The following is an 18,949-nucleotide window of genomic DNA, read 5'->3' on the forward strand; positions in this document are numbered from 1 at the left end:
GAGAGAAAGGCCACAGGGAGTGAGAATTAGCCTACAGCACCTATACCCCATAGTGTGAGTAAAACCTTCTTGGCTCTTCCTACCTACCCCAACCATGAGTTGAATGTAGGGGGAGCCCAGTCAACCCACAGAATTGTGAGAAATAATAAATCGCGGCCATTTTAAGCCTCTAAGTTTAGGGGTATAGTTAGGCAATTATTGATAAATAACATGTCTCCCATTTCCAACTCAAGTGCAACTGCTCAAACTTTCCATCATACACGCTACTGTTCCTATAATACACCTCTGTCTTTTTAGTTATCGCACCCAGATGGCAAAAAAATGTTTACATATCTGCTCCCTTCCTATTTAGTGAAATTCTTAAGATTAAGGGCAATGTCTCAGTGCTAAGATCTATAGATACAGATACAGATCTAGATACAGATGGAGATAGAAAGATAGATATAGACATAGATATAGATATATATCCTGATATAGACATAGATATAGATATAGATATAGATATAGATATAGATATAGATATAGATATTCTAAATCCTAGCACACAACATATGATACATACTCAATAAGTGATGTGAACAGAGTTGAATCCGAATTCAGTTAGTGGGAAAGAGACAGGAAGACCCTATTCTCAGTCATTGGAATTTCATGGTTAAATATTTCACAAGCAGAGCAATCCCTGGAACAATATGGAAACATATTGGAGGTAAAGTTGGCTCAAGCACAGTCTAGAAATTGAGGTGAAAGCAGGCACATCCATCATCGTCAAAGATGTGGATTCATGGTCTAGTATGAGGATGGGAATTTGTGTGAAGTAGAAGATGGTGACCCTGAATCGGAAGAGATTGTGAACTTCAGAAAAAAAAAGAGACTACGAGTGACAATTTTTCAGTTGTAAGGATGCTCTTAATGCAATAATGGACAATTAAGTAGACAATGGTTCAACCTTCTATCCAATGTATACTCAAAGGAAAAAAGTTAGGTCTTCACTTCACAGACTTATGTGGAAGATGTATTATGCTGGTTTCCCTTTAGGTCACTTGAATGCTCCTTCTCAGTCTCCTTCCCCTGACTCTTTGTTCCACTGCCACTGTAAGCTTTTTGCTCAATCCTCTTCCCTATGCCTATTCGTTGGGCCATTGAGTCACTCTTACACTCTTAGTCACTGATATCTCCCAAATCTGAACTTTCTGACTCCACATCTTTCATGAGCTTTAGGACTGTAATTTCCAATACTCTTGGGAATATCTCCACTGTCTGGCCTTTCAAACTCAAGATGTTAAAGGTCAAACTGATTATCTTCTAGTCACAACTTTTTCTTTTTTATTTCCCAGTCTGGTAAATGGTATCACTGCCCACTCAATAAGTACAGAAAGAAATAGTCAGCATGGTGGTTAAGAAGTTGGCTTCTGGGATTAATTGCACAGAATATGCTCGAATCTGGTCTCCATAAATTACTACCTATATGGTAACCTTATCAAATTAGCTAACTTTTTAAAACTTCAGTTTTTCTCATCTGCTATAACCTTCAAAAGTTTGTGAAGAGGATTAATAAGTGCTTGTCCATTCCTCAAACCTAATCCTGCCAGCTACACTTCTTAAAGTCATCCACTTTTCCCTTTCCTGTAGCACCTGCCTCTCCCAAGCAACTGACCACCAAGTTCAATGTCTTTCTCTCTTTCTTTGTCTTTCTTTCTTTTTCTTTTTCTTTCTTTCTTTCTTCCTTCCTTCCTTCCTTCCTTCCTTCCTTCCTTCCTTCCTTTTGAGAGTGAGCAGGGGAGGGACAGAGGGAGAGAGAGAGAGAGAGAGAGGGAGAGGGAGAGAGAGAGAGAAAGAGAGAAAGAGAGAGAGAGAGAGAGAGAGAGAGAGAGAGAATCTTAAGCAGGCTCCATGAGCATGCAGTGTGATGTGAGACTCAGTCCCAGGACTGTGAGATCAAGACCTGAGCCAAAATCAAGAGTTGAAGCTTAATTGACTGCGCCATCCAAGTGCCCACAGTTCAGTCAATTTCTAAAACATATCTTAATATATATACCTTTGTCCATTGTCACTTCCACTGTCCAAGTAAAACACCAGAACATACTTCAACATATCTATTACAAACCTAGTTTTTTAAAAATATAAATCAGATCATATCCCTATCTTCACTTTCACATTTTTTCAACTGTCCTATTTAGAATCTGATATTTGCAGTCTTTCCTTTAATTAACTTTCCAAGTCTGACTCTCTATCACTTCCCAACATTCCCTACATTTCACACACTCACCCTCCAAACATACTTTTCTGCCTTCATGCCTATTTCCTTTCTTAGATCCTCAGCCTCCACTTCTCCTCTGAGAACTCCTGCTCCAGCTGAAATGTGATTTCCTGTCTGTTGTCTTTGAAAAACCCTCAGGCGACACAGATTGCTCCCTCATCTGTTTTCCCACACGACTGTCTACCTATCATAGCCTTTATCACACTACAATATAGTTATTAATTTGTCTATCTTCCCAGCTATACTCTGACTTCCTCCTCAGGGACAGAAATAGCAAAATATTTATTCTTGCATTAACAGTCTCCAACATAATTCCTGGAACATACCAGTTATGTGTGATGCTCAATAAATATCTGTTGAGAGAATGAATGAGTGAAGAAACCATGTTCATTTCATTCACAACCTGCTTGTTATTTATTATTTGAATGGTGCTTGCTATTTATTATTTGAATATTAATTAAATTAAAATCTTACAGGGATATATACAGAAAGAAAATCCTTAAAAGTAGGTATTAATTTGAAACAGGAGACCTCACAGTCTCCCTCCCAACTTCAAAATTCTATGATCCTATTGTAAACTAAACTAATGCTTTTCTCCAGGCACGTAGGATTAGAATCTTGTCTGCAGACAAACTTGTAGAACAGGACCTAGTGGGTTGTTTGGGGTATATTTCCAATTAATTCTGTCATATTAACTTTAATAAATTATATTTTGTGAAGTTTATACTTTTCAATTAAGCAAAATTGAATTATGTGCAATTATGTGCAGTTCATTTTTCAAAATGGTAACATGGTGACAAAAGTGTTTTTTCCTAGAACCTTGTCAGCTTGAGTGACATGTGAGTACCCAGCACTAAGCATCTGTTAGGGAAATCTTATTACTCTGTGTCTGTCACTAGAAAATTAGAACAAACGTTGCAAGACCTACACACTTACAATGTTATGATGTGTTTTTAAAACTGCTTTCCACAGAAGGCCCTTTATTTTATTAGAAAATTATAAGCAAACAAGTCTTGTTTAATGGCTTTCAAAGTATAAGCACATTTCATGTCAAAATTGTATCATTCTCAACTGCTTAGTTGTGTGAGAAATCTGTCAAGCCCTGGTGCCCAAGAAAATAGGGTACCATGGCAGAAGATTTCTTGCTGAAGGATATAATGTATGCTCAATTAAACCAACAGAGCGTGTGTAATGGTCTGATTCCATTGTAGGAAGAACTGTCAGCTTTCCATTCTGGGATCAGAATTTTTTAAATGCCTGGACTTTTGGTGAATTCCATGTGACAGACAAGTGATACAATCTTGAACTTGTAACTCAGGAAAGGTTAGGTTCTTATTTCTTCTCCTTTTCACATTCAAAAATTCTTGGAAATTTTACCTTCCCTTCCTAATATCTTCTCTGTCTCTGCTCCCTTTCCACACCTCTCTTAGTTTCCTAAATATTTTAACTAACAATTAAAGAACCATCCATGAAATGCTAAAATTACATCCGGGTTTTCAGAGGAATCAATTGTTGGTTGTGGTGTTATTTTACTTGAGAGTAATTCCCAAGTTTTATTGCTTCAAATAAAAAAAAAATCTTTATGTGCTTCAAAATGAATGAGATGCTAATAAAATGTGGTGTAAAAATCCCAGAGCACCCCAATGTCCCTTTTATATTCTGTACTATTTGACAAGTTTATAACAATTCTGTTTCTCTAAGCCAACAGAGATCACACACAGAACTTTTCCCAGAAAAGATGACAATAAACATATAAAACATAAGATGCATATTTTTTACATATTCTTTAAAAAAAAAGATGACTTCTAAACATGACAAAACGATATTGGATGTTACTAAACTGCCATCTACTGTACTTGTTCACCCAGTACACAATATCATTGTTTATAGGCTTGCCTTTTTCAATGAATACATGATTTCTTTTTTCCAGCTGTTTCTTGACGTTTTCTTTCCCTTGTTCTAGCCATGTGTACTCCTAAAGACCAAGAAAAAAATAGTTTCAACTAATTACAGTCCTACCAAAGCCTTTCACATCATTTAAGGCTTAGATTGATTATTCACAGTGCCATGAAGACGTGTCAGTTTGAGACAAGAAGAGGTTTAGAGAGGTTTACGCTTTGCAGAGTGCCACCTGTCTCCAAAGGGCACATTCATTAAAAAGCTCCAGGTGCAAGTTGTGGGAGCAAAACAGCATAATGAAGTCCTTTGCCTCCTCATGCACCTTTTGATTAATAACATTCTCCTTCAGTTCTAGCAGATTGTGCACCATGTTCGCTGTAAGAAACTTGAAATACCAGCCTACTTTTCTATCCTTCTCTGAACAGAGCAAATCGCCATTTATCTGTGACCTGAATCAAACGAATATACAAAAACAGGGTATTTCTGGCACAATCTTCTTTAATAAGAAAGAACAGCTAATAAGCCAACTGAATGGTCTAAATGATATTTATTCAATAAACAACACTTAGTATGTGTCACTGATCAAATTTTACCTGATCCTCTCTGTCCTATAACCGCACATGTAGAAATCCAATTGATATTTATACTGATAACCTTAAGGCATTGTAAAGTTCTGAGTTGTCTCCTGAATCATAAAAATGGGAAAGAAAAGTGGTATTTATGAAATATCTCCTATTTACTAGACATTTTCACTGGCATTATCATATTTTATCCACATACCAGTCTGGTCAGGTAGACACTTACATCCTCATTTTTACCACTGAAAGTGATTGAGGCTCACAGCCATAATAAGCTAATGTTTATTGCCTGCTTACTATTTTTCTGGCATCGTGTTTATTATTTTAGAGGCATTGCCTCAATTAATCCTCAGAGCTACATTATCAAGCAGACACTGTCATTAATCTCATTTTATTAGAGGCGACCCATAGAAGTTAAGTAACTTGCCCAAGATCACACAAGTAATATGTAGTAGAGCTGAGATCTGAACCCAGGCAAACTGGTTTCCATGCCTATGACATTAACTCCAACATTACACTACTTAAGAGTGTGCAAGTACACTTTAATGAGTCCTATTATTGTTTTGTTTTTGAAAATTGGTAACACATGTTTGGTGCACATGCTAACTTCCAATTAATCTAACTATATCCTAATAATAGCTATTAATACTTGCTTTGTATTGTGCATTTACTGTCAAGAATTTTACATGCATTATCTTATTTGCAATTTACCCACAGACGTAATTTTATACCCATTTTACCATTATGAAAGTGAGGCTTGGAGAACAACAATAAGAATAATCACAGCAAACACATGGCACTTACTGTGTGCTAGACACTCTTTTTCCACAATTTCAAACATAGTACTTATTTAATATTGACAGCAACCTTATGATATATTTTTATTCCTATTACACAGATGAGGAAACTGAGACACAGCACTTTGACCTAGGTTACAAAGCTAGCAGGCAACAGAGCAGGAATTCTAGTTCCAAAGCCTGTGATTTTAACCACTACTCTAAACTGTGGAATAATTTAGGGTAGTCACTCCTTGCTCACCACAAACGTTAGCAGCATGCCTTAACTATGAAAGTATTCATCATAAGCTAACAGTTTGGTGCATACCAAGTAATATAATTATGCACATTTGGTATGGAGTGGGAAGGAACCAAGCCCATGCAATTTCCCCTTGGTCACGCCTGTGCATAGTTTCAATGATGGCAAAAATAAAACCCCTCTCTTCCTTTGTTCTACAAATATTGAGCACTAACTGTGTTCCAGGTGCCGAGGTTGAGGAAATAAATAAGATTTATCTCCTATCTGTAAGGAATTGGGAATATATAAAACAAATAGGTAGTTACAACATAAAGCGACAATTTCTAAAACAGCTTTGCTTCCTAAGCCAAAGCCAAAGCTGGAAAACACTGTCTTACTTGGTCACGGTGAACAGCTGGGAAAAGAAAAGGAAGGCAGAAGAGTGTGCGTCCATACTGCTCAGGATAAAGTGGTTGAAAATATTGTTGTAAGAGTTGCAATCTTATTTAGTCCTTCAATAATGTTTATGTGTGAACCAGGGGTGGAAGTTCTCGATAGTTTTATGATATGTATTTTGTTTCTTATCCGATTTTTATCTCTGAGAACTACTTTTTCCTGGAAGACTCATCTGTTTCTGAGCTCTCAGTTCTTCCTCCTAGTCTGGTCCGTACCAAATTCCAGCTAGAATATTAGTCAGAATTTGTGGGTGCAAGTGGCAGAAGCCCAGTATAATCTAGCTTAAGTAAAAGAAGAATGTGTTGACTTGGCTTATGTAGGAAGTCCAGGGGATTCAGGAGTTTTTAACAGAAAAAATTCAGAGATTCAAATGCTATATTTAGAATTCACTCTCTCTTCCTATCCCTTACTACTTCTTTTTTTAATCTTTATTTATTTTTGAGAGAGAGACAGACAGAGACAGAGCATGAGCAAGAGAGGGGCAGAGAGAGAGGGAGACACAGAATCGAAAGCAGGCTCCAGGCTCCCAGCTGTCAGCACAGAGCCGGATGTGGGGCTCGAACTCCCGGACCGCGAGATCATGACCTGAGCCGAAGTCGGATGCCCAACCGACTGAACCACCCAGGAGCCCCCTCTCTCTTTAAGTGTCTCCATCCATCAGTTCTTAGTGTGTCTGTTTGGCTTCCTTTTGTGGGTGAGCTCTCTCTCTGCGGTGTGTCTCACTCCCACATTTACCAGCTTAAGAACTCCGATAGAGAGAGAACTTTTCTCTCCCAAATGAATTCCTAAATGAATCCTAGGGAATATTCTGATCAGTTTTTCCTGGTTCGCATATTCATTCATTCTTCAACCAATTACCATGGCCAGTCGAAATAACACACAGAATTGGATTGCCAAGTCAGTCTCACAACAATCAGATTTTTCCCAGCATCAAGCTTTACTAAAAATTAAAAGGGCATAGGAAATCAAGAGACAAAGACAAAGCAGAGAAAGGTCTGGAACATTTTTACAAGGCCCTTTTTATCCACCAGCCCAGAGCAATAGATGACGTTTCTGTGTGAGGTTTTGTCGATTGTTACCTCACAGAATGGGAAGTATTTTATTTATAAAACATCTTCATTTTATACCTCCAAGAGTTGTGTAGTTTATATGAAATTCTCCTGGGAAGCTATGTCCCATAAATCAATAGATTCCAGGTTTATTTACTGTAAGCAGTTTTTATCAAGGGACACCTGCTAAAGGGCATTCTGTATGAAAGGCTTCCTCCTCCTGTCTAAAATCATTATTCTATTTACCTGAAGTTCAGTTGACAAGGAATTAGACCACATCACTTCTCTTCTTCTCTTTCCCCTAGTGGTGTCCTTCTGATAAAGGAAGTGAATGGATCACAGGCTGGCTGCTTTACTCCTTCCTCCCTTTCAAGGGACTGAGTATTCTGATTGGACAGCCTGGGACAAGATCCCAAACTGTGCTGGAGTTAAGGGGAGCACTATGATTGACAGTCCCTTCAGAAGCACCTGCAGTTTCCTGGTAAAAGGAAAGCACACTGGGTATATTTGACTACTCTTATCTACTATACACTTCTGTCTAGACAAGAGACTCTTAAGAGTTCTAGTGATATGGTAACTTTCCTTTTCCCTAAATGTTATGTATTTCTCTCTAGTTTCTAGCTGTGAAAAACTTTCCAGCTATGTCTTGTGGCTCATGAAATACAGGTAAGACAATAAGCTGCGACAGCAGAGTAGGATAACTAGGCCAGATCTTGGGGTCTGTGGGAAAGAAAGCCAAAGAAATGTTTAATAAGGCCTCACAAGGAAAGTTTAATTGAAGAAAGAATACCGCCCCCCAGTAGGTATTTTCCATCCAATTCTCGTTATGTCCTTACACCATTTGCCTAGAGAAATTCTAACATAGCAACTAAATTTCTTTAACCTTTGGCAGAAGATACAAACAGCTACTCTACTGATCTAATAATCCAGCAGGTACTTTCTGTTTGTCCAAAACAGTATATATTTTTAGGTTGAATTTGAAGGTCCTTGAATAGCCCATAACAATCTCCCTCATTGCCTGGCATCTTATGCAGGCCTGCTACTCCCTGGCCCTGCAAACATTTGAGGTTTTGAGCCATGGTTTAAGGGCTTGATGATTTCTGCTAAACTGAAAATTCTTTCAAAGAATGTGTAGTTTAAATTTTTAGTTATTTACATCAGTGTGAATGAGTTTCTCAATTGTTTTTCATTAGGAAGAAAACTAGGGGGAAAAAAGTGTTGACTAAGGATAAGACCAAAGGGAAAAACAGGACCGAGGCTTCAGTGTGCAGCTGCCTACCCCCAAAATTTAAGGAGACACTCTCAGGTGACACACCCAGGCCCGGCAACTGTGACAACACCCCTTGAAATTTCATGCCCCATGTGACCTGCTTGCCTCCCTCTGGTCCTAGCACTGAAGGATAAAGTTTTACTATATTTGGTTTCTGTGACTTGTGATAAACTAACCCGGATGGATTTCCCTTCCTTACCTGTGAACTGGGAGAGCTGTTCTACCTAGAAATGCCCACAATATTCTCTGATTATGACTGTCCTACACTTATGACATTTTTCTTTTTCTATCTCTTTACACATCCATATTCACCAGCATTCTGTGAGCACTAGGCTAGGATATTGTCCTCTTTGTAGCTATAATATCTAGCCTGGTCCTGTTGTGTGAGTGCGTGAATGAGTGAATGAATGTGCTATTAGCATCAAGCATCTCATTCCTCCTGTGGCATGGGACACCTGTGCAGTTTCATGTCAGCTAAAATATTTTGTCTTTGCCGTAGATTGATGGCAAATTTCAATAAATGTGTATGCTAATTATGTGATTTTTCCATAAATATGCAGGTAATTTCAGTATGGTTCCCTTTTCTAACATACGTGTTCAAAAAAGCACTGCATTAGATTTGCAACTGATACCTTATACATGCTTTGCCTTTCAGTCTCCAGCAGAACCAGCCTCCTTGACCCAATTAGACTTCTCCACTCCCACATGGCTAGTAAATACAATAATTAATTTATAAAGAACTCTGAAACACCAGCTGGCAAAAATTCCCTATTAATAGTCTGCACTGAAAAAAAGGAGAATTTAAGTTGTAGGCAATATGTGAACTGTATGTGTGTATATACTCACATCATTTAATCCACTGAATTTCTAAGAATGTCAAACTGTAAGTGTACTAAATAAACGTTTAATAATTTCTTGTCCCTGAATTGTAGAAAAAGAATTCTGTGTGACAAAATATTCCCAGAGATGTATATTTCCGGTACCTGAGACTTGAATGTCTATGGATATTCATATATTCATAGTTTACAATGAATATATTGTAAACTATGTTGTTCTTGTTTTTTCTAAGTTTATTTATTTTGAGAAACAGCAAGAGTGTGAGGCAGGGAGGGGTAGACAGTGAGGGAGAGAGAATCTCAGGCAGGCTCTGTCCTGTCAGCGCAGAGCCTAACATGGAGCTAGCTCTATCTCATAAACCCTAAGATCATGACCTGAGCCGAAATCAAGAGTCGGACGCTCAACTGACTGAGCCACCCAGGTGCCCCTTATACTATGTTTTTTTCTTTCTTTCTTTCTTTCTTTCTTTCTTTCTTTCTTTCTTTCTTTCTTTTTCTTTCTTTCTTTCTTTCTTTCAATGTCTATTTATTCTGGAAGGAGAGAAATACAGAGTGTGATTGAGGAGGAGCAGAGAAACAGACACAGAATCCAAAGCAGGTCCCAGGCTCCAAGCTGTCAGCACAGAGCCCAATGCAGGGCTCAAACCCACAAACTGCAAGATCATGACCTGAGGTGAAGTAGGACATTTAACTGACTGAGCCACCCAGGCACCCCTAAACTGTTGTTCTTAAGAGAATAAGGAGGACAGACAGTTTAAATATTTCTCAGTGCTTTAAGATAGAGGCAACTGTAGTGGCCATCTTTAAGAGCCCTGGTAGACAGAATTTTAGGATGGCTCCTAAGATTCTTCCTCCTGGTGTACATATATTATGCCCTCCCTTTGAGTGTGGGCAGGACCTGTGAATATGATGGGATGCCACTCTTTTGATCCGGTTCCATTACGTGACAAAGGTGATGGATTCATTTCCCCTTTGATTCCATTACGTTATATAAGCCTACAGTAGTGGTAGTGATGGTGGTAGTAAATAATAATAAAAGTAACAGTGATAGCAGCAGCAGCAGCAGCAACAGCAGGAATAGACTGTAGAGAAATTCTCTTGCAGGCTTTGGAGAAGTAAACTCCATGCTGTAAGAAGAGAGTCATATGATTAGGACCTAAGGGCAGTCTCTAGGAGCTGGCCCTGGCTGACATCTGGCAAGAAAATGAGACTCTGAGTTGCAAGGAACTGAATTCTGTCAATAGCCTGTATGAGCTTGGAAGATGATTCAGAGCCTCAGATGGAATTGTCTCCCCAGTGGATAACTTAATTGTTGTCTGGTGAGATGCTAGGCAGAAAATAAGCCATGCTCAGACCTCTGACCAACAGATACTGAGAGATAATAAAATACATTGCTTTAAGCTGCTAGGTTTGTGGTCATTTGTTACATAGCACTAGAAAACTAACACAAAAACCAACTACGTTTTCTTTTCTCTGGGTGCTATCCTTTTCCCTTTTCATCCTAGCAGTCAGGGTTGTACATTACACCATGCCCTTGACCATCTGACATGGCTGATTGGACCAAGTTAGCACAGCCAGAGCCTTTGTCTGAAAATTTGAAGTTGGGGCCAAGAGATTCCAGTTGAGAATCTCTGGAATGGAAAAGAGATACAAAGGTAAAAGCTTTCTTAACACTATCTTCTGTCCAGTACTCCCTCTAAGGTATACAAGGCCCTGGGAAAATATGTGGGGGTGTGCAGGGTAGAAGCCATCAATAGCAACAATTTGATTATAAAAGTAATTACAAAAATCATGGGCTCATGTGAGGTATAGTGGTTTATTGATTAAAATTTAGGGCAAGAAAAAGGTACCAACACAGATGTTTATTGTCCAATCAATGCACATGAAAACTTTTCCCAGTTTGCAGGATCCACTTCTTTGTGTTATTTATTGTCAAAGATACCATTCTTGGCTAATTTCATATATCCCACTGCAAGGAAAAGGTACCAACACTATTACTATTCACCATGCTATGGCTCTTTGGAACCTTTTAAAATTGAAACAGTATAGATCTTCTGGCCTCTGCACTTTCCTAATGTCATTTAATGAATTCTGATACATCATCACTCATCTCATGGCAACACCCATTGTACTGCCCTTGAATAATGGTTTCCAATGACTCTGAAATATTGTTAATGTGCTTTGTTGATGATGACCACAAATGCAAGTCTTACCCAGAGGATGCAGGAAAATGAAAACAATTATTCTGTTTTATGGTCATGTTAAATTTATCATTTAGAAGTTTATAGTGTTTATTTGTGGAATTTAAAGCATTAACATAGAACAACACATCTTCCAACCATGTCTTCTCTTGAACTAAGCCTTGATCACTGCACTGCTAGAACATGACCTTTTTACTGTTGATCTCTACCCTGCCTTCCACATACCAGTTACTAGTAATGGGGATTGATGAGGGGCCCTAGGCAGAGCAAGAAGGGAAATCCCATTCAGGTAAGCCATATCTATCACATGCCCCACAGGGCTTGAGACCAATCCAGGACAGCAAAATGTCACTACATTGATAAAAGGCAAAAAATGACTGACAGAAAGGGGACATTGACTTTGCAGTACTACAGTCTGGAAAGTTCTGGGAGGAGACAAGAATGGCCATGACCAGAATTACCTGACATATAACACATAGCTTGCAAAAGGGTGGTGTGACTGCCCTGGGCACCAACGCCGGGGTGGCGGGGAGGACCCCAGTATAAAAGACACGTGGGCTACCCATACCTCTCTCAGTAGCTCCTCAGGAGGAGGCTCCTGGATCTGAACACAGACAGGTAAAGTGTCCATGTACCAGCTCACACAGGCAGCCCAAAGAGGAAAGTGGGTAGCCACGGTCCTCAACTTGTCCTCTGTCGGTGTTACTGAAAATCATCCCCAAATCAGTGAATCAGCCCTGTTCTGGCAGCTAAATTTGGTGCAGTCTCATGAAATAAATACTGCCCTGGCCAGTGGGAACTTTGGCTCACCAGCAACAGGCAAAGGGCCATGCAACCCGAGCCCATACCCACTGGTGTTAGTCCCAGTCCTCAGCACCTGGTGGACCCCGGGCAGTGTGAGTGGGTTATTGTCGAGAGGACTCTGCAAGGGAGAAACAGGGACTGAGGCCAATAAGGTCCAGGTCCAGGTTTAGAGCATCCCACCCAGAAGGGCCTGTTGACCAGGCCAAACCCACCACCAGCAACAACAGAACATTCCAGGGCTTCCATTGCCAAGATCCACACAGGACTAGGTTCCGGCTCCAGGGCACCAGAGGGGACCTAGAACATTTGAAGAAGTTTCTCCAAAGCGCGGGCCTCCCAGGGGTACAGGGTTCATTGAGAGCCCCACTTACTCAGGTCTAAAGTCAGTATGTACTACTTCTGTTTGTCCTATGAATGTCCTATGGCAGGGAAAGCCGGTCTATAGATAGAAAAGAATGATGTGTAAGCAGAGAGGTAGTGGCAAGAGACAGCCGAAAGAGTGCAAGCACGCTTCTTTCAGTCTCCTGAATCTGCTTTGCACTCTTGCCCTGCTATTCCATCAAATGCCTTCTCTTTATAATATTAACTCCCTCCCCTTCTTGCTGTTTAAGACATTTTATTGTGATTTTTGTTACTTGTAAGCATAAAGAGCTGTAGTACAATATCCAAAGCCAGATTCTTAGCTTTGTAGGTTCAGGGACTCAACTTTATCATTTCCACCAGTGTTAATTAACCTCTTGGGGATCAACATGTTAAGAGGACCCATACGAAAGTGATATGCACCTCAGAATGTCAATTTATCAATCTACAAAGACAGCTAAATCTAAAAGAATACTGAGTATGGAGAATTCATTCTGGGTATTTTGCTGTGGTGGTTTAAATGTACTCAGGAGAGAAAATGATCAGTCAGAGGTTGTCTCGTGAGTGTGTAATTAGAAGAAAGAGAATGGGTAGTCTTAAGGGAGTTTTCTTTCAAGTTGGATAGAAATTCCTTTTCTATTTTAGAACTACTTCTCTTTGAAAATTAGTTGTAATCCTTGAACTCAAATAGCCTTCTCTTTTGGTCATTACCAGATATATTCTTATGTTTTGTCCACTGTTACCAAACCATTTTTCTGACGACATATGATTCTCCCAGAAAATTTTTACTAACTACAGTTGATTGAATTTGGTACATTAACTGGATATTATTCACTAGCTCTAACATCCATTACTGTGAGCCTCTAATTTAATAATAACCATTATTTATTGACTTCTGTTTATCAAGCACCTTAAGTGAGTTATTTCACTTAATCCTTTGAGCAATTCTAAAGTACAGGTACTATTATCATCATCTTTATTTCCTCCATGAAAAAACAAAACACAGATTAAGTAATTTGTCTGAGGTCACATAGTTGACAGGCAATAGAACTGGGACTGGAAACCAAGAAATCTGACTCCAGAGTCACCGTATGTTACATTTTATAGCATTTCACAAGGTACTTACACTTTCTAAACCTTGATTTCTTATCTGTAAACAAAGCTAACAATATCTTTCCTAAAGATTGGTGGGATTCTAAATGTGATAATGGATGTAAAGCTCTTAGCACACTATTGAATATATAGTGATTAATAAATGGTAGCCATTATAACCTGTTACAAGAATTCCCTCAAAAACACAGACTGGATATAGGAGATTTTTGTGCACCTTACAAATCAGATGTTAGCATGAGTTAATTCTATTTTCAGATGGCTGATCTACTTAATTGCATGCTAATCCTTCCAACCTCAAATGACGGTATTTTATTACCATTTCCAAATTCCGAGTACCTTTCTGGAGGTTATCGCCACCCTGACCCTCCATCCTGGAATATCTGCACATATTGCACTAAGCACTGCCACAAATTCAGACTCCACAACATTGCCTAAGGTCACTACTGTCCTCGTGACCTAAGAAGTAAATTTTACTTTCCACAAGCTCCTGGATTAAAACTAGGGAATTTCTTAGGCATGAGTGTTAAATTCACTGACTACCTTATTTATTTATTTAAATTCCTTGTTCTTTTGTTTAAAACTATTTCAAGAGCAAACTTTTTTATGGTTGCTTGTTAAGTCACAATTTCACATATTTTATAATACAAGGATTTATGTACCATAATTAGGGAAACAATTCTGATCAACTAAAAAAAAATACTTTACTATATCTCAATGATGACTCTTGCAGTGAATTTATGATTTGGAACTTTATAAAAAGTTATTTTTCATTGTTTTTGAGTAGCGAGGTTTCTTTTTTTTTTCCCCCGAATGTGACTGAACATGCAAAAACAAAATGTGCTTGATTTATCTGTACTTTAAGAAAATTCTCCTTGAATCTACAAATGTAAACCTCAGAGACTGGATCATTGCCACCTTAAACTCTCAGTTAACTCTAGAACCAACAAAAGATTTTTTTTCTTTTTTTAAAAAAAATTTTTTTTTTTTCCAACGTTTATTTATTTTTGGGACAGAGAGAGACAGAGCATGAACGGGGGAGGGGCAGAGAGAGAGGCAGACACAGAATCGGAAACAGGCTCCAGGCTCTGAGCCATCAGCCCAGAGCCTGACGCGGGGCTCGAACTCACGGACCGCGAGATCGTGACCTGGTTGAAGTCGGACGCTTAACCGACTGCGCCACCCAGGCGCCCCAAAAGATTTTTTTTTCTTAATAGCCATGTAATATGCCTTAATATGAGTTATGGTAGACTCAATATCACAACTATAAGAAAGCTCATTCACCATTAGGGCCACAAGGTATTCACTAGTGATACTCACCATGTCATAAGCAGGTCTGTGATCACTCTCTTTGTCCCTGAAGTTGGTATAATATTTAGCAAGCATCTATTGAATGAGGGGATAGGTGGGATATGGTGAGATGGATAAATGTAAGTATTTTTAAAACTTCTTCTTTTAAGAAATGCCCAAATCATAAGTGTGCAGCTCAATGAAATTTTATAAAATGAAGATCACCTATGTAGCCAGAACCCAAATCATGACAAAGAATATTACCAGGATCCCAAAAGACTCCCATGTTGCTATTTTCTCTCCATGTCCTAAGGTAACTATTATCCTAGATTAGTTATGCCTGCTTTTGAACTTCATGTAAATGTACTAGTTTGTGTCTGGCCTTTTTTTTTTTTTTTTATGTTTATTTATTTATTTATTTTGAGAGAGAGAGAGAAAGAGAGCGAGCATGCAAGCTAAGAAGGAACAGAGAGAAAGAGGGAAAGAGAATCCCAAGCAGGCTCTGTGCTGTCGGTACAGAGCCCAACATGGGGCTCAATCTAATGAACTGTGAGATCATGACCTGAGCCAAAATCAAGAGTTAGATGCTTAAGCAACTGACTCACCCAGGCATCCTGTGTCTGGCTTTTTCAATTCAATATTACACTTTTGAGTGACAGCCACACTGTTTAATGTGGTTGCAATTTATTTTCATTACTATATATGGTATTCCAGTGTATGAATATATGACAATTTATTTATCCAGGCTATCATAAATAAGCAATTGGGAATTTCTAGTTTGGAGCCATTAGGAATGTATAGCGATGAACATTATTATATACATCTTTGGTGAACATATGTGCATTTCTGTTGGGAGTATACTCAGGAGTGGATTTTCAGCATCATAAGGTATGCAGGTGTTCAGATTTAATAGACTCTGACAAAATGTTCTCCAAAGAAGATACATCAACTGACATTTCCACTATGTATAAGAATATATAAGAATTTGTTGTACCACACCCTGTCCAACACTTGAAATTGTCTGAACTTTTCATTTTAATCATTCTGATGGATATGTAGTAGTAATTTGCATTCCCTGGATTTTCACTGCCAGTCAAGATGATTACACTACTCTTTCCTACTGATTACAACTAAAAGTTCAGGACAAAATACAAAAAGCAACTACCTGAGGACTCTGAAAAGTAAATTAAAAACGGCAGATTGGTGAGAATGAAAAGTTGGAGAAATGCCCTGTTTGTTTTTCCTATTTTCTCTCACAGCTTTGACGTGAGGCCTGACATCTAGTAAAACTAATGGTAGCAAAGGCATTAAAAATTAAGAGAAATCCTATATTTCTAGCAAGATGAATGGAGAAAAGGAGCTTCTGTGGGAGAATACCTGGCTTTTTTCCCCTCCTTTTCTCCCTCTGGGCTTTGACCTGAGAGTTGAGGCCTAGGCTTGGACCAAGAGAACACCTATGTTTCTAAAGAAGGGAGCTGGGAAAGGAGGCCTCTGTGATCTGAAGAGTCCAGAGGGAATCCACATTTTTTTCTCTCACCTCTTTGCCCCAGTGTGGGCCCTAGTCAGCCATTGCAACTATGGAAGGCAGCTAAAACTCCCAAGAAAAACCTCATATTTCTAGCAGAAGGATTAATAAAAGGGGACCCTTCAAAAAAGAGCATGAATGGAATATCACAAGGGGAGAATGTAGAAGGGGATCCCCCTAATTCTATGCATAAACCCACATAAATTCTGTTCTCACACATGAACTAAGCATCTTTAGCAAAGACACAAGCTCTATGGCAAAAGACATGTGAACGGAACTGCAATTTAAACTACAGTAGTCTCCCCTTATCCATAGGAAATAAGACCAAGACCCCCAGTGGATGCCTGAGACTACAGATAAAACCCAATATATACTGTTTTTTCCTATACATACATTCCTATAATTTATAGCTTAACTTAAAAATTAGGCAACAAGACCTAATAGTGAAATAGAACAATTACAACAATATACTGTAATAAATGTTGTTAATGTGGTCTCTCCCTCACTCTCAAAATATATTTTTGTACTGTGATGTTGTGAGATGGTAAAATGCTTACAGGACGAGATGAAGTGAGGTGAACGACAGGCATTTATAACACAGTGTTAAGCTATTGACCTTCTGAGGATAAGTCAGAAGGAGGATCATCTGCTTCTCACAGTTGATCACAGGTAACTGAAACAAGGCAAAACTTCAGATAAGGGGGACTACTGTACTGCCCAAGTTCTAAAGTAATCGCTGAGGGTTGTATGTACAGGACAGACTCAAAGCAGAATAACAAAGCCTTTGAAAACTGAACTGATAGGGCTCAGCACCCACAGAAGGTGAGACTGAACTTGTGGATCTGAATCAAACTGATCTGAATCAAACTGACTGACTCCTGAAACAAAACAAAATGATCAACTTACCCCAAAGCCTTTGAATAGGACCCAGAGTCTATGCAACATAACAATATACAAAGAAGTGGGAAAATATAACCAGTTTTCAAGGAAAAACAAAATCACCAGCTGCCAAATCCTAGATGACTAAGATGTTATAATTATTAAAGACTTTAAGACAGATATCATAACTAGAAAGTAGTTGAAAAATGGTCTTTCTAGATATATATTGTACTCTGAAAAATCCTTACATTCTGGTAACTGAATCCGTGCATTCTAAGAAGGTTCATACCGATGTTGTTTGTAATGACAAACCTGGTAAATAAAAGGGATAAACTGTCACACATAGAAATATTACCAGTATATTGCAGTGAAATTAGGGAACTACAGCTACATGCAAATATATGTGACACCCTATAACGAATTTGGAAGTATACTGTTGAATGGGGGGGGGGGGGGGGAAGCTGCAAATTACTTAACAACCAACTATCCCTGTAAAACTCAACATTTTGTAAGTTAAACGTACATAAACTAAATTTTCAAAAAGCAAAAGATTAAACCTCAAACAGAGGAGAATGTTACCGCTGGAGGAATGCAAGGGGTAAAAGACACAGGTAATTTTTTAACAATATTGGCAATACCCTACTTCTAAAATTACTGGTTTCCCACGTGTACATTGCCTATTTGTTACATCTAAGTATGTATCAAAAAAGAGTACGTTTCTAAATGACACCCGTGTACCAAGTGCATAATTAAAGAACAGAGGTCCCAATCCTTTATTAAAATAACTTCTACAGGGGCGCCTGGGTGGCTCAGTCGGTTAAGCGGCCGACTTCAGCTCAGGTCATGATTTCGCGGCCTGTGAGTTCGAGCCCCCCGTCGGGCTCTGTGCTGACAGCTCAGAGCCTGGAGCCTGTTTCAGATTCTGTGTCTCCCTCTCTCTGACCCTCCCCTGTTCATGCTCTGTCTCTCTCTGTCTCAAAAATAAATACATGTTAAAAAAAATTAAAAAATAAATAAATAAAATAAAATAACTTCTACAAATACTTCACTAGTTCACCATACCTCACCCCCTAAACCTAGCCTAAGCAGCCCGCCATCCCAAACTCAAACCTGATTACAGCCACTTCCACCTCGGCTCCCTAGCTCCGCCCATCTGAGCGGAAGTATTTTCTTTTCGGGTCCTCCCGCCTGTAGGGGGCTCTCCGAGGCTTCCAGTGCCACGAAGGCCTCCCGCTTTGGCTGTCCCTGCGGCGCCTGTTAGTTTAGCTCCAGAGAATACATTTGCACTATAATTCCTTCGGCCAGGAAACAGTCGCACAAGCATTTTACTTTAGACAATAACGTTCAAACTCAATCCCGGCCGAGTGTCCTCATTATCAAGCCTGGTGCAGTGGTGCGTCAGAATCAGGCGTCTTGGAGAC

General features: G+C 39.0%; 1 long non-coding RNA gene across 2 annotated transcripts; it reads right to left on the minus strand.

Annotated features, from left to right (window-relative positions):
• Positions 1-4,133: 4,133 nt before the first annotated feature.
• On the minus strand, positions 4,134-18,932 carry LOC125172617 (uncharacterized). 2 transcript variants are annotated; one of them, XR_007154767.1, is made up of 4 exons: positions 18,639-18,932; positions 17,777-17,840; positions 15,155-15,220; positions 4,134-4,232 (listed from the first exon to the last, which is right to left on the minus strand). It is a non-coding gene; the product is annotated as an uncharacterized LOC125172617 (long non-coding RNA). The 2 variants fall into 2 exon arrangements; XR_007154768.1 differs by lacking the exon at positions 4,134-4,232 and adding an exon at positions 11,206-11,328.
• Between the last annotated feature and the right edge of the window lie 17 nt (positions 18,933-18,949).

The sequence above is a fragment of the Prionailurus viverrinus genome, chromosome C1, assembly GCF_022837055.1.
Source record: "Prionailurus viverrinus isolate Anna chromosome C1, UM_Priviv_1.0, whole genome shotgun sequence".
Classification (NCBI taxonomy): Eukaryota; Metazoa; Chordata; class Mammalia; order Carnivora; family Felidae; genus Prionailurus; species Prionailurus viverrinus.